Raw genomic sequence first — 14,220 nt, 5'->3', positions numbered from 1 at the left:
AGTTCAAATCTTTATCTGCAAATAGTTGTTCCTCCATTCCTTCGATCGCTTTTACAAATGGGAGATATTGTTATTAATTAATGAGAACCTTGAATTTATTGAATTGAGAGCCTTTTATGTCGTGGGAGGTCTTAAAGTTAAAGGTGAACTTATATTTTAAATTAAGATTAATATTGGAATTCCTTTGCAAACTAAGTTTTTCTATGTTTGTTATGCCGAGTGACTCGGTGAACGTCTTGGTACATTAAATATAATATATCTAGAAATAAAAAAAAACAAAAAAAATATTTAACACGTTTACGGACATTACAAAATATATTTTTAAGACATAAATTACAATACAAAAAATAATACAATTTAAAAATAATATCTACAATACCTAGAATATGTGACCAATATAACAATAGATTTACCGAGGCTGATATTTTTTGTGACAATGTATGTAAATTTAGGTAAAAAATCATAGAATTTGAGAGAACCGGATATTTAACTTTATTATAATACACATATTTTTAAATGTCTTTTTTTAACATTTGTTATATTTAACATAATTAAAATTATTGTATTAAGTGTACACAATTTTTTTGGTGTGTGCATGAGTGGCTTACACTTATACACAAATAAATTGGCAATATTTGTGTTGTATACCCAATAAAATAAAATAAAATAAATCACCACTAAACCACCATTTCTTTCTCAGTGGGGGTAGGCAGAGAGAATAGAACTCAATATGGAATTGGCAAAAAAGTAAAGTACATACATGCTATCTAAATAAAACAATATAAGTGTTTAACACTTAAAAATTGCAAGAAAATATCCCTAGCAGCTTCACTACATACAAAAATATTTGTTCTAAAGCTGCATTTGTTATATACAGGGTGTTCTTTAAACCCGGTCACATCTGAAACCACGATGATCAGTATGAGCAAGAAAACATATTGGCACATTAAAATAAATTTTTAGAACAAATACAATTTAAAAAATATATATTAAAAAAAAAACAAATGGTTGCTAACTTCTGCATGAGAGAAACGAGGAGGGGGGAGTCTGACACACCGTTAACCACGCGGCCGCGCCCCCCTCTCTTCTCCCCTGCAGAAGTAGGCAACTATTTGTTGTTTTTAATATTTTATTTTTACAAATTTTCTTCGTTCTTAATATTTTTTTAAATATGCCAATATGTCTTCTTGCCCATGCTGATCATCGTGATTTTGGATATGACAGGGTTTAAAGAACACCCTGTTTATACTATTATACCTGTCATTTGCTGGTTACTTAAACCAGCCAATGACAGGTCATAAGCCCTGTAAATGCCTGAACTTCCATATTCCCTTATTTAAGGTATTCTCCATCCCTGTTGTAATTTGTTAATCTTAATGACTCCCGAGGGGGTGAAATCCAGTATTTTGTCTACGAACATTTGGACAAACTCAAATATTGTACCTTATTAACTATTGGATACCTTCATCGACATTATATTTATTTTAACCTGTTTAAAAGCAAACTAATAACCCCAGGGTTGCCCCGTGTATTGCGTGGTTGCTCGTTGGCGATAACATTTTTATGACCGTAGGTAACGATAAACTTTTCTTTTCATATTTTTTGCAAGTGAAGTGATACGGAGTAGCCCAGCCCAACACATGTATACTTTTTTGGCATAGTATTTAGTAATAAATTATATTGGCCTATAATTTTACTTTGTTGCAAATATTGTTTTTTTTTTTTTTGTTGTTTCCTTAAAATATATATTTTTTAATAAATATTAAAAACATAATGGAAAGTGGTTTCCAAAGACTACAGTAAAGCCTTTGACAAAGTTGATCATTCAGTCTTAACACGCAAACTTTTGGCTATAGGTATACATGGTGATCTTTTGCGCTGGCTGATATCATATATTAGTAATCGATGTCAATCGGTAGTAATTGGTGGGTATAAATCTGACTGGGCAGAAATCTCCTCTGGTGTTCCCCAGGGAAGTCTACTCGGTCCCCTATTATTTCTTATATATTTAAATGACATTGATGTTTGCTTTCGTTATTCAAAATTTCTTCTTTATGCCGATGATATGAAAATATACTAATATGTCTAACTGACTATTGTATTGAAAATGAACTGTTTTTGAATATAAATAAATGTGTCTGTATTACATTCACAAGGAAAAGAAAAATTCTTAATTTTGATTACAAACTAAACAATAATGTACTAATGAGAAAGCACGAAATTAAAGATCTTGGGATTGTTTTAGACTCAAAACTACTTTTTGAATCGCATATCAATAAAATTACCTCTAAAGCATTGAGCATGTTAGGTTTCATAATTCGAATGAGTAAACACTTTATTAATCCAAAGGCCTTAATTTCATTTTATTATACATTTGTCAGAAGCCATTTGGAATACGCCTCTCAGATATGGAATCCGCAGTATGCCATATATATAAGTAGAATAGAAAATACTGAAAACAAATTTATAAAGTACCTTAAATACAAAACCGGTATTTCTTATGTATCTACTCTCACTGCCTCCACCTTCCATGGAATCATTTCTCTACAATTCCGCAGAGTGTGTGCGGACCAACTACTGCTTTACAAAATTATGACATGAATGGTTGACTGTACAGAGCTGCTTGGTTTAATAACAATCCATGTGCCAGCCAGGATTTCTAGACGGTACCACCTGTTTCATGTACCAATAAGTAAAACATCGTATGTTAAAAATGCTTTTTTTCGTAGGACTTCTTCAATGTACAATACAAAATTTAAAAATATAGATTACACAAACATCACTCTGTCAGATTTAAAATCTACAATAAAAATGCTTTATGTAACTTAGTTGACATTAAAATAATAAATATGTACATCTCCCTTCCCCTCCTTATCCTCTCTTCAAGCATTCTTGTCCTTATCCCGCCCAATTTACAGTAACTTAATGTTCTTAAAATAAATATAAGAAAATTCTTTGATTATTGAGTACTTGAAAATAACATTTTTATATGTATAAATTGTATGTATTTATTTGATATGTAATATATTTTCTTTACTAACTTTGTATACTATGTGGAAATCTGTTATTAGTTCTGAGTTTATACACTATATCTGTTTGTTTACTAAAAATATGTATGTAGAACTGTTGATTTCCCAAATAAAATAAAATAAAGTAAAATAAAATAAAATAAAATAAAATAAAATAAAATAAAATAAAATAAAATAAAATAAAATAAAATAAAATACAATAAAATAAAATAAAATAAAATAAAATAAAATAAAATAAAATAAAATAAAATAAAATAAAATAAAATATAATTAAATAAAATAAAATAAAATAAAATAAAATAAAATAAAATAAAATAAAATAAAATAAAATAAAATAAAATAAAATAAAATAAAATAAAATAAAATAAAATAAAATAAAATAAAATAAAATAAAATAAAATAAAATAAAATAAAATAAAATAAAATAAAATAAAATAAAATAAAATAAAATAAAATAAAATAAAATAAAATAAAATAAAATAAAATAAAATAAAATAAAATAAAATAAAATAAAATAAAATAAAATAAAATAAAATAAAATAAAATAAAATAAAATAAAATAAAATAAAATAAAATAAAATAAAATAAAATAAAATAAAATAAAATAAAATATAATAAAATAAAATAAAATAAAATAAAATAAAATAAAATAAAATAAAATAAAATAAAATAAAAAAATAATAAAAAAAATATATAAATAAATAAATAAATAATTCAAATGATGACTATACTAAACAGATTAGAAATAACTTTTAGAAATAAATTTCAATATACATGTACACACTTACATATTACTTTTGAATACAAGTTTCGTGTGCCTTGCCTCTGTCAGTCTGATCCGGCGAAAGTTTCGCTCATTGACTCCCATTGTTTTTCCACTAATGCATCGAGGACGATGAATAATTACGGGCTTGTTAAAACTTCTATCAGACATGTTGTATCGATCAAGTAGCATCCACTTACCGAATAAAACAAGCTGAAAGAACGGCTAACAATGGAAGATAATGATAACAGAGAAAGGTGTAAAGTGTTGTTAACCCTACAATGCCCAATGTAGATCCGCTACATACCGATAATCGGTGTATAAAAGTAATTTCAAATATTGATTGTTTGGTGTTTATTTTGTAGAACTCCACATTTAAACTCATAATATAAAAAATCAAACACTGATTTGAGTCGACTGAACACTTTGTTTTATTTTTACAAATATAAAAACAAAAATGAACAAACTTACCTAATATCTTCAGCACTATTAATCATATTTAAATACTGTTATTCTTCACTTTGTCTCTTTATGTACACGCTTGCATGATGCGTAATTAAAAGATGAATTATTTTACAATTGTATTTACATATTTTGTTAAGAAATTCTTAAAAAAAATTGTATTATAATTATAATTAATATTATAATTAAAAAGATTACCAACCTATTGTAATGTTATTGATATTTTTTCCACAACAATTATCTAAAGATATAAAACTATAAAACTTTATTAATTATCTCACAATACATACATGTATGTCAATAAATACTTACTTTTTAGTACATTTTTCTGAAATTCAAATATAAATACCCAAATTCTCCATTACCTATTAAACACTTAGTTTTGCCCTTAACTATTAGTTTTTCCCTCAATTATGATTAATGAACATGCTATGGTTCATGCTATGGTACTTTTTTATTTAAGAACCTTGAATTCTATAACTATATAAGGATATTCAATTCATCTAATCTTCACATTGGTTTGAAAATACCCTAACAAGGCGAAACAATTGTCATGAAATTTTTGTTTTTATATTTGTAAAAATAAAATTAAGTGTTCAGTATACTGAAATCAGTGTTTAATTTCTTATATTATAAGATTTCAAATATGTTCACTCGGCGACTAGTTTATTAAATTGTATGCAAACATACTAGTCGGCCTTGTAGTGTAATGGTCAGCGCGTTTGCCTACCATTCAAGAGGTCTCGGGTTCGATTCCCGGCATGGTTGATATAAAATATTTATTAATAAGGGTTTTTTCACACTAAAAAAAAGTTTTCATAGTCCCTGGGCCGGTCCCTGAAACGTAAGACTAATCATCTTATCTTTATGAAACAAAAAATGATCAAGATACGCTGCGATTGATGTGCCAATGCAGTGCCCTATGCACCATTAGGTGTGGAAAAGGAATGATGATGATGATACATACTAGCCATTATAATTTATTTTGAAAAGTCACCGCCAGGGTAAAATTTTCCATAAAATTTGAAACAAAAAGTCAGTCGCAAGTATTCTGTCAAAAGTGTGATTTGGTTAAAGTTCAAAGAGTGATTTCTTTGGTTCATAAGAATCGTTATTTCTTGTTTTACCTCTTTTGGCTTCTTCCGGTGCCTTATCAGGTCACCCCGACGTTGGCGATCACTACAGCAAAAGCATCTCGGTCCTGCGCTACTCCAAGGCCAGGACAACTGCTTGTTGGATGTACTCGCCATAGTGATTCCTGGGAAAAGATAACCAGAGCAGTTACCCGTTGTCTTCTCTGGTGGATTTTTTGTCGGAGTTACGTTCCCTTAGCTGGTTGGTTCTGGTTTGGAAGCGCCAGAAACTCGCCTTTCATCCTCTCGTTTTCTGCTGTGATCACACCGTTATGAGTGTGATTCCATTGTCATGGGTTTGCGACGTGGGCGTTAACGAGTTGGACTAGTCAGAGTGTTGCCGGTGGAATGCAACTGGGCAGTCACAGCATTTAAAAGAATCACACCCTCCAGGAAGACAAGTGACTCACTGCGACCCTACTGACGCTTCGAACCCCATTTGTTATTCTTACATTCTTGTATTTTTTAACCTCTGATTTAGCATATTGTCCACACAAACCCATTGTCCCAGTGAGAAAACATTATTCTATCTAAAATAATACAAAATTGTAAAAGTATAAAAAAATTAAAAATTATAACAATAAAACTAAAAGGTGAAATAAAAAATTGAAAAAAAAACTTTGAAAAGTTTTTTTTTTCAGTATTTGCATCGAAAAACATACATAAAATAAATGCTTTTAGTTTAAATTCCAAAAATTGGGCATTAAATGGTTAAGTCCTATAAACCTAAAAACATGTAGGTTACATAGGAAAGTACTTAATAGAATATCCATTTTACGTCGGTTAGATATGTTTTTATACAACAAAAACAACAGCAACGACAAACCATCACGCCGTTTCCCCGTAAGGTTAGGCAGAGAGGATAGAACGCCACATCGTTATTTTTGGATACAGATCTCGCTTCTTCTACATTCATACATCCTCTCATGCACGCGCAGCGATTATTCCGACTTTTGACATGTCGAATGTCCATCTTCAAGTGTTTGTTGGATTTGGTCATGTCATGTCTTTTCTTACGGGAGCTAGAACCATCCAAAAACCTATAAAAGCGCCCAGTTTTATCTGCCGTTGGACATACGGTGCACAAATACGATAAAAAATTTTGGTGAACGCAAATGATATCAACATAAAAAAATTAATTATGAAACCATTTCTTTAAAAAAATTGCCATATTAGTTCAGTTTAGGGGTGCAAAAACGGGACAGCGAAACGTCGATTTTGTATGGATATTTACCAAAACTTCTACGTTATATCGGCAGAAATATGTATATAAGAATCATCATCAGTAGCAGCATTCATTTTCCAAACTGAATGGTGCATAGGGCACTGGATTTGTGAACCAATCACAGCGTATCTTGATAGTTTTTGTTACATGTAGGCAAGATGATCCCCTTACGTCTTAGATGGCGGCCTCCGTGGTGTAGTGGTCAAGACGCATGACTCACTCATGGAAGGTTCCGGGTTCGATTCCCGGTGAGAACACAAAAATTAAATGTGATTTTTCTCAAGCTTGGGTTGTTTTGTGATGTAATTCACCACTGTAATTGGGCCCCTCTGGCCTGTTGTGGTGCAAAAAAACAATCTCAAAAAAAATCTCAAATAACACATTCTAGTGCAAAAACTCATTTTAAAAATAAATATCTCATGTCAACTATGCCGGGAATCGAACGGCAAATGCGCTGACCACTACGCCACGAGGCCGGCATAATATATATATTCCATTTTTGTGGTTGATTCGATTTTTGAATTTGATAAAGGGCGCCAGCAATCGACTTCTCCGAAACGGGGACGGGAGGTGACGTAGCGTTCTATATTTAAATTTGTGGCGCCAAGGAGATGGTCGTCATTCGTCATTCGTTATTTGTACTTGCTAAAGTACCTACCTTACTATGTTATTAAAATCTGGGTTTTCTTGTCATAAATAAATGAAGAATTTGATTCAAAAATAAAAAAAATATAATATTATAGACTCATTTGTAATTAACATATTACAACATAGATGAAGAACATTTAAGAGAAGGTAATATAGAAGTCTAGGCATCTAAAGGGCTTATGACCTGTCCAATGGCTGGTTTGAGTGGCCACTTTATAAACTGTGTAACATTCACTATTCTGCCTGTATTTGAACATCTATATTCCTTCAATTCTTTCATCTGTTGATCTTTGTAAAGTTGAAGAGCTGAAACCTTTATTTATGCGGATGATATTCATCTAATTGAATTATTTCACCTATTTACATACTAGGCAACGCCTGAAAATTTATTTTCAATTTCCATACTTTTTCATGGACCAGTTGGATTTATCTATATTATATATAAATGGTGGTGGCCCAGCTTTCAGCTCTTTAATTTCACAAACATCAACTATATTTGAACATCTGTATTCCCTTAATTCTTTCATCTGTTGATCTTTGTGAAGTTAAAGAGCTGAAACCTTTAGTTATGCTGGTGAGATTCATCTTATTGAATTATTTCACCTACTTACTAGGAATGTTCTTCATCTCTGTTGTAATATGTTAATATGAACAGCTCCCCAGTGAGTCGAATCTAGTCCTTGTCTACAAAAATTTGGACAAACTCAAAATATTGTTGACTCATTCGTAAGTTCAGCCTTAACGGGAATTTTATTCCTAACAAGTCAGGACATGAACATAAAACAATGTTATTTATACTTTGTAAACAACAGCATTTAAAATAAATAAAAATAATAGTTTACGGTAAAAAATATCTTCGAAAGATTATTTTTTTCTAGAAGACAGTAAAACACATTTTAATTAAAATTAATTTTACGTAAATTCATATTTTTTTCGCACCCATTTGACTGAAGCAGAATGTTGATGTCGGCCTCGTGGTGTAATGGCCAGCGTCTTTGCCTACCATGCAAGAGGTCTCGGGTTAAATTCCCGACACGGTTGATATGAAATATTTATTTAAAAATAGTGTTTTCACACTACAATATTCATAGTCCCTGGAATGGTGCCTGATGACTGATCATCTTACCTTCATGCAACATAAAATGATCAAGATACGCTGAGATTGGTTATCAATGCAGTGCCCTATGCACTATTAGGTGTGGAAAGGGAATGATGATGATGATAAGAATGGTGAATGTTGCACAGCTTGTAAAGTGGCCACGTAACTAACCACTGATGGGTAATATTCCCTGTTAATGCCTAGACATCCATATTCCCTACTGAAATATGATTATTAAAATATTATTTTTATTTATTTAGTTGTTACTTTTAAGTAAAAAAATGTGACGAAACAGAAAGTGTTTTGCTGTATACCGGATATTCAGCGAATCCCTAAGCCAGATAGATGGATATCATTAACTAATAAACAGTTTTTCTTAGATCATATTATGTGCCTTCTTTATATTATGTCGATCATGTTCAGCTAGAAAGCGGTAACCCACAAAGTAAAAGTTTTACAGAATTATCGAAAACAGTAAAAACACCACGATACTCGAATTTCTTTCAAAGTTAATTAAAAACATTTAATTTAGATAAAATAAAAATTGTTAAACATTTTTTTTATTTCTTTTTTATTCATAAATTTCACAAAAAGTACATGTTTTTGTAAAATTCTAAACATATTATCTACTTTAACACATCTAGTAAATGTTATCACTGTAACACTCCAAACAAAGAGACTAACTCTTGTGCTTGTAGAGTTACTTACACTGTTTTAGTTGTTTATTAATAAGAGCTTATATAATTTTAAATACGAGTCCATGAAAAGAAAAAAAAAATGATACACAAAGAAAAAACATAAAACAATAATACATTCACACTAATTAAGGGGACAAATTCTTGGGGACGCCCACGCCGAGAGTACCCGGAGGACCTATTGGAGGACGTGCGCTGCTCATCATATGTTGACTTTAAAAGAGCCGTACCAGACAGGGAGGAATGGAGCAGAAGAATGAAAGTAATTGCTGCCAGCCAATCCCATGATTGAGACCAGAGAAGAAGACTAATTAAAATTTAATGTAGTTTTCACACGAGTTCAAAAAATTTCTTTGGATTAACTTTAAATTTATTTATTGATATATTATTTTTAATAGTTTTTAGTTCATTAGGAAGATTATTATAATTTTTTACACCTTTGTTGAATACAAAGCTATTTTGACCATGACTTGTATGGAATTTAGGAATTTTAATATTATGAATATTTTAATATTTTTAATGATCACTTATCCATCAATAAGGTGCATATCAATATGGTTTATATGTTTATTGAATCGATAATTTTAATGTTATTGGATAGTTTCACCCCTTAATTTTTTCATTTTTTCGTAAATTTTTATTTTTTTATTTACGGCCTAAATTCTTTTTCTATAGTATTTACTGAACACTAACGAATATTTTTATGCAAATACATGAATCTATTTTTTATATAATAAGGGTTACTTCCTTTTTCCCAAACACGGTAGATATCAAATAATCGATTTAGCGGCGTTGATTTTATTGAATTTTCGCAGTTTAACGAATATTAGGTACCCGCCGGATATTAAGCTACTATCCGGTATCCGTCAGGATAGTAAAATTAGGCCGGATACCGGATGATGTTAAGTAAAAATTCTGCAAAAGGAAACCAAGTGGAGATTAGTCGGCCTCATAATGTACGGATTAGTGCGTTTGCCTACCATCAAATAAATGATAAGTAATATAATTAATTTAAATCAATCGGATAGATTAGGGTGTAGGGTCTGGGCGATCCGCTTTAACCACTCGTTTAACTTGAATTAATTTTCATAATGTATTTCTTCTTTTTTCCAGACAGTGTGATGTGAAACAAAGAATACTTAACAAGTGCTACCTCTGGATTATTTGATACTCATCTTTGCTTTTGGCTCGAGGGGTAAGTTATTCAAAAAATTATTCACATTATAATTAATAACTAGCAGCTTCGAATAACCATAGCTTTGAATAAACTAGGAGTGCTAGTAATGCACTCTTCTATTTTTTTTACTAATTTAATTAACCTCATTTACAAAAATACATGCACTTTGGAGGGCTTATTGCCAAAAACAATATCTTCTATCCAACCAAAGCTTCAGTGCTCTGACGTTGATTAAAGTAAAAATGTAATAATTCATGGATTCGGTCGATTTTACTCTGGTCGCGGTCGTACAAATCCAGTCAAGTGAAAATTAGGAGTCCAGTGAGTGTATAAATTGAAATTGATGTTTCTGTGTGAATATTTTATTTATTTTTTAAACATGTTCAATTCCATGTACTGTTATAGACTAAGGTAATGGAGAATGCCTATGAATGGGACATTTTTGATTAAATCTTTCTAACTTTTCTATTTAAACGAAATCACAAAAAGTAAACTTGGTTTTTCTTTATTCATTCTTCAAGTAACAAATATGCTTTACAAAAATTTCACATAATTTAAAATATAGTACCTACAAAATCTATTTGAAAAGAAGTATTTATATGTCCCATTCATAAATAGCTTTCCGCGAATGGGACACTAAGATACTAGATTGGTTGAAAAAAAACGTGTTTTAATTTTTAAAATAACACCTTCATACAAATTTGAAGTAACCTGAAGATGTTTCCAAAAAATGCTTACTTGAATATGTATAAGGCAATATGCCCGCTCTTATATGTATATTTATTGTATATGTATATAAAGTGTCAAATAAATAAATAAATAAATACATACATAATATATATGCACATGCAAAAATACAATAAATTTATAAATAATTCAATGGGATAGCATAATAATTAGATTACTACCCTCAATAAATTCTCAGATTCCTTACTTCCAATGTCTGTCAACCAATTTGTTATTCTTTTTCTCAGTACTGATGGTTTATCAGATTTCCAAAACACAGTTGTAATACAGGCCCTGGTCAAAAGGTTAAACATATACATACATATATTTTTTTAAACTTATGTTTTAGATTTTACCCACTGAATATAAATTAATCTGCAGTTTTACCCATTCAACTGGTCATTTGGGCGTCTCGCGGTAATGCGATGTATATAGTCGTATCAATATTAGTATACCTTTTCTACTATTTTCTTCACAAGCACATGCCCTGGGCTTTCTACTGCCGTAATATTATAATGGCGTCATGTGCTTTTCCCTTCCCAAGATTAATGGCGTTTTTTACGCCGTGTCTGGTCCGCGTACCTTTGTTGGCACCGAGATCAGAAAACAGATATCAAAAGTTTAACAATGAATGATTAAGTTATAAATAAAATACGTATAGGTACTATGGACGTGGCGCAGTGTTTCTGTTTTTAGTGCGACTGTTTTGTATTATTAAACGGGTCAAACAATGTATAAGTTGACGTATTGCATCTACGATGCACAAGCTTAAACGACAGAATCAATAAAATTATTAAATTAGGAAAATTTTCATATTGTCAGCGGTAATTACCAGTTTTTGTTATTGGATACCAATATTATTATATAATTTACTAGCTGACCCGACAGACGTTGTGCTGCCCGAACGTTGGCTTGCCCGGGAAAAATACTTTTTATTGATAAGTAGGAACCTAGCTACTTATTTGTGATTAAATTCCAAAACTAAAAATGGTGAATATTCAAATATTAAACTTAAGTAGGTACTTGTTTATGGTTGAATTCCAAAACATAAAATAAATATTTTTTCAAATATGGCATTCTTTTTGCAAACGTTAAACTCCGGTCTTCTTACCAGTACTTATGCGAGAATAAGATTTTTTTAAATGTTTTGAATTTAATATTATTTTAATATTAACAAAAATCCAATAAAAATAAACAAATGGATAGAAATTATAAGGAATTTGAGGAAAGAATCTGATTGATGTCCATAAAAAAAATGCTGTTTGTAAACATTAAAAAAAAATCTTTCAATTTTTTTGTCAATGCATTCTCCTCGAATGCAACCCTGGTCGATCGATTAGTAAAACATTTATGCTCTTAATTTTTTTTTTACACATTAGATTAATAATCTATGAACACGCACAGCGCAAAGATCTACATTTCTCTGAAAACCGCACGTAAATCGGTTAAGCCGTTTAGAAGGAGTTCAGTGACATCACACGTATAAAGGAATTATATATGTAAAAATGTTCATTGTAATTAGCAGAAGTACTCTATTGTACATTTAAATAAATAAAATTAAAAATATTAAAGCTTGTTAAATATTTGTTTATAATAACTTTTCTATGCCTTCCTATTTCGAGACGTACCCGTCTCTCCGTCGGGACACCAATTAAACCAACATGCAGAATCCACTGTACACCTTCACCATAGTTGTTGCACAAAAATATAAAACCAACACGACATGCATTTTAATAAGCACACGTATTAAATTAAATACATATTCATGTAAGCGTTTTTGGAAACATCTTCAGGTTACTTCAAATCTGTATGAAGGTGTTATTTTAAAAATAAAAACAGGTTTTTTTCAACCAATCTAGTATCTTAGTGTCCCATTCATGGGAAGCTGTTTATGAATGATACATATTAATATTTATTTTCAAATAGATTTTGTAGGTACTATATCGTGCATTTAAATAAATAACCCTTACATGCACTGATAAGGTTATGAAAATATTTTATGTTGTGGGAGAAAAAATCGAAAAAAGAGGGAGAGGATGAAGGGAAGGATGTGAGTGAGAGTGAGAGGTATATGGTGAAGGTGTATAGAGGGTTTTGCATGTTGCTTTAATTGGTGTCCTGACGGGGAGAGGAGTGCGTCTCAAAACCGATAGACATAAAAAAGTCAGTATGAGGTTATATACAGATATTTAATAACATTTCGTAAAATGTTTGACCACAAAGTTAATGCTTTAAATATTAATCACAAATTAAAATTAAATTTTAAAAATTTTAAAACTACATTTAATTGCCTCTCCCTGCAAAAATTTGAAAAATAAAAGGTATTAAAAAAAATAAAGGAACACATTGCAAAACAAGGGCTCATAAAATATACAATAAACAATAAAAAAAAACATTTATATTTTTAATATCTAAATTCTTATTATAATCGTATTACTGATACTGGGATGGGAACAGCATTAAATAAAAGTAAAACTAAACCATGAAGTTTTATTGATAAGTTAATCTATAATTTTATCATAATCATAGATCTTCCGGCTTTTTGTAGATCTCTTCGCCACTAAAACAGCGTGGGATGAAGATCGATTGACATGGTTTAGCTCGAAGTCTTGTATATTGATCGTGTTTTTTAATATATTGTATACCATAGTTTTATTGACCTTTTTTATCTCTGATACATAGTTTTTTGTTCTGTTTGTTCAATTTCTTGTACATATTTACTATTGAAAATATACCCACTATATCTGAATTATGCTATTTATAGAAATTATTAAATAAAAAAGTAGACTCTTTTAACCTACTCTCCAGAATTAATCTTAATATCTCCTTTCGTGACAAGAAATAAGTATTTATTCCATCTGCCAATCTTTAGCACTAACTATGCACAACATTCTTTCCTCTATCGTTCTTGCTCTAACTATAATGTTTTTTTTCAACTATTGATATATTTAACACGCCCCTTCATTTATAAAAAAATAAATTATTCATCATTATTAAAATTCATTTTTTCTGGCTGCTATACGATCCCACTTGCTATTTAATGATGCTCACACTTACACACACCTAAACACTTACTCCCACACAAATACACACAAACACACCTCTAAACTTACTCTCATACAAATACACATAAACACACCTTTTTGTTGTACCACAACTTAATTCGTTTATTTTTTATTTAGAAACTTCGCTGGTCTGTCTTTAAACCGTATCTTTTTTATGTTATTATATCATCGTCGACTGTTTGTTTCTGTAAAATAAAT

General features: G+C 30.2%; 1 long non-coding RNA gene across 2 annotated transcripts in view; it reads left to right on the top strand.

The window, feature by feature from the left end:
• The window catches only part of LOC148285382 (uncharacterized), a 121,093-nt gene extending 110,843 nt beyond the window's left edge, over positions 1-10,250 (top strand). For both annotated transcript variants that reach the window (XR_015822141.1, XR_015822140.1), the window contains one exon: positions 10,168-10,250. This is a non-coding gene — a long non-coding RNA (uncharacterized LOC148285382). The remainder of the gene's footprint in view (positions 1-10,167) is intronic.
• The last annotated feature ends 3,970 nt before the right edge of the window (positions 10,251-14,220 follow it).

This window comes from Micrasema longulum, unplaced genomic scaffold, assembly GCF_059751315.1.
Source record: "Micrasema longulum isolate JH-2025_06_02 unplaced genomic scaffold, ASM5975131v1 h1tg000037l, whole genome shotgun sequence".
Lineage (NCBI taxonomy): Eukaryota > Metazoa > Arthropoda > Insecta > Trichoptera > Brachycentridae > Micrasema > Micrasema longulum.
This window is presented reverse-complemented; position numbering and strand designations above follow the sequence as displayed.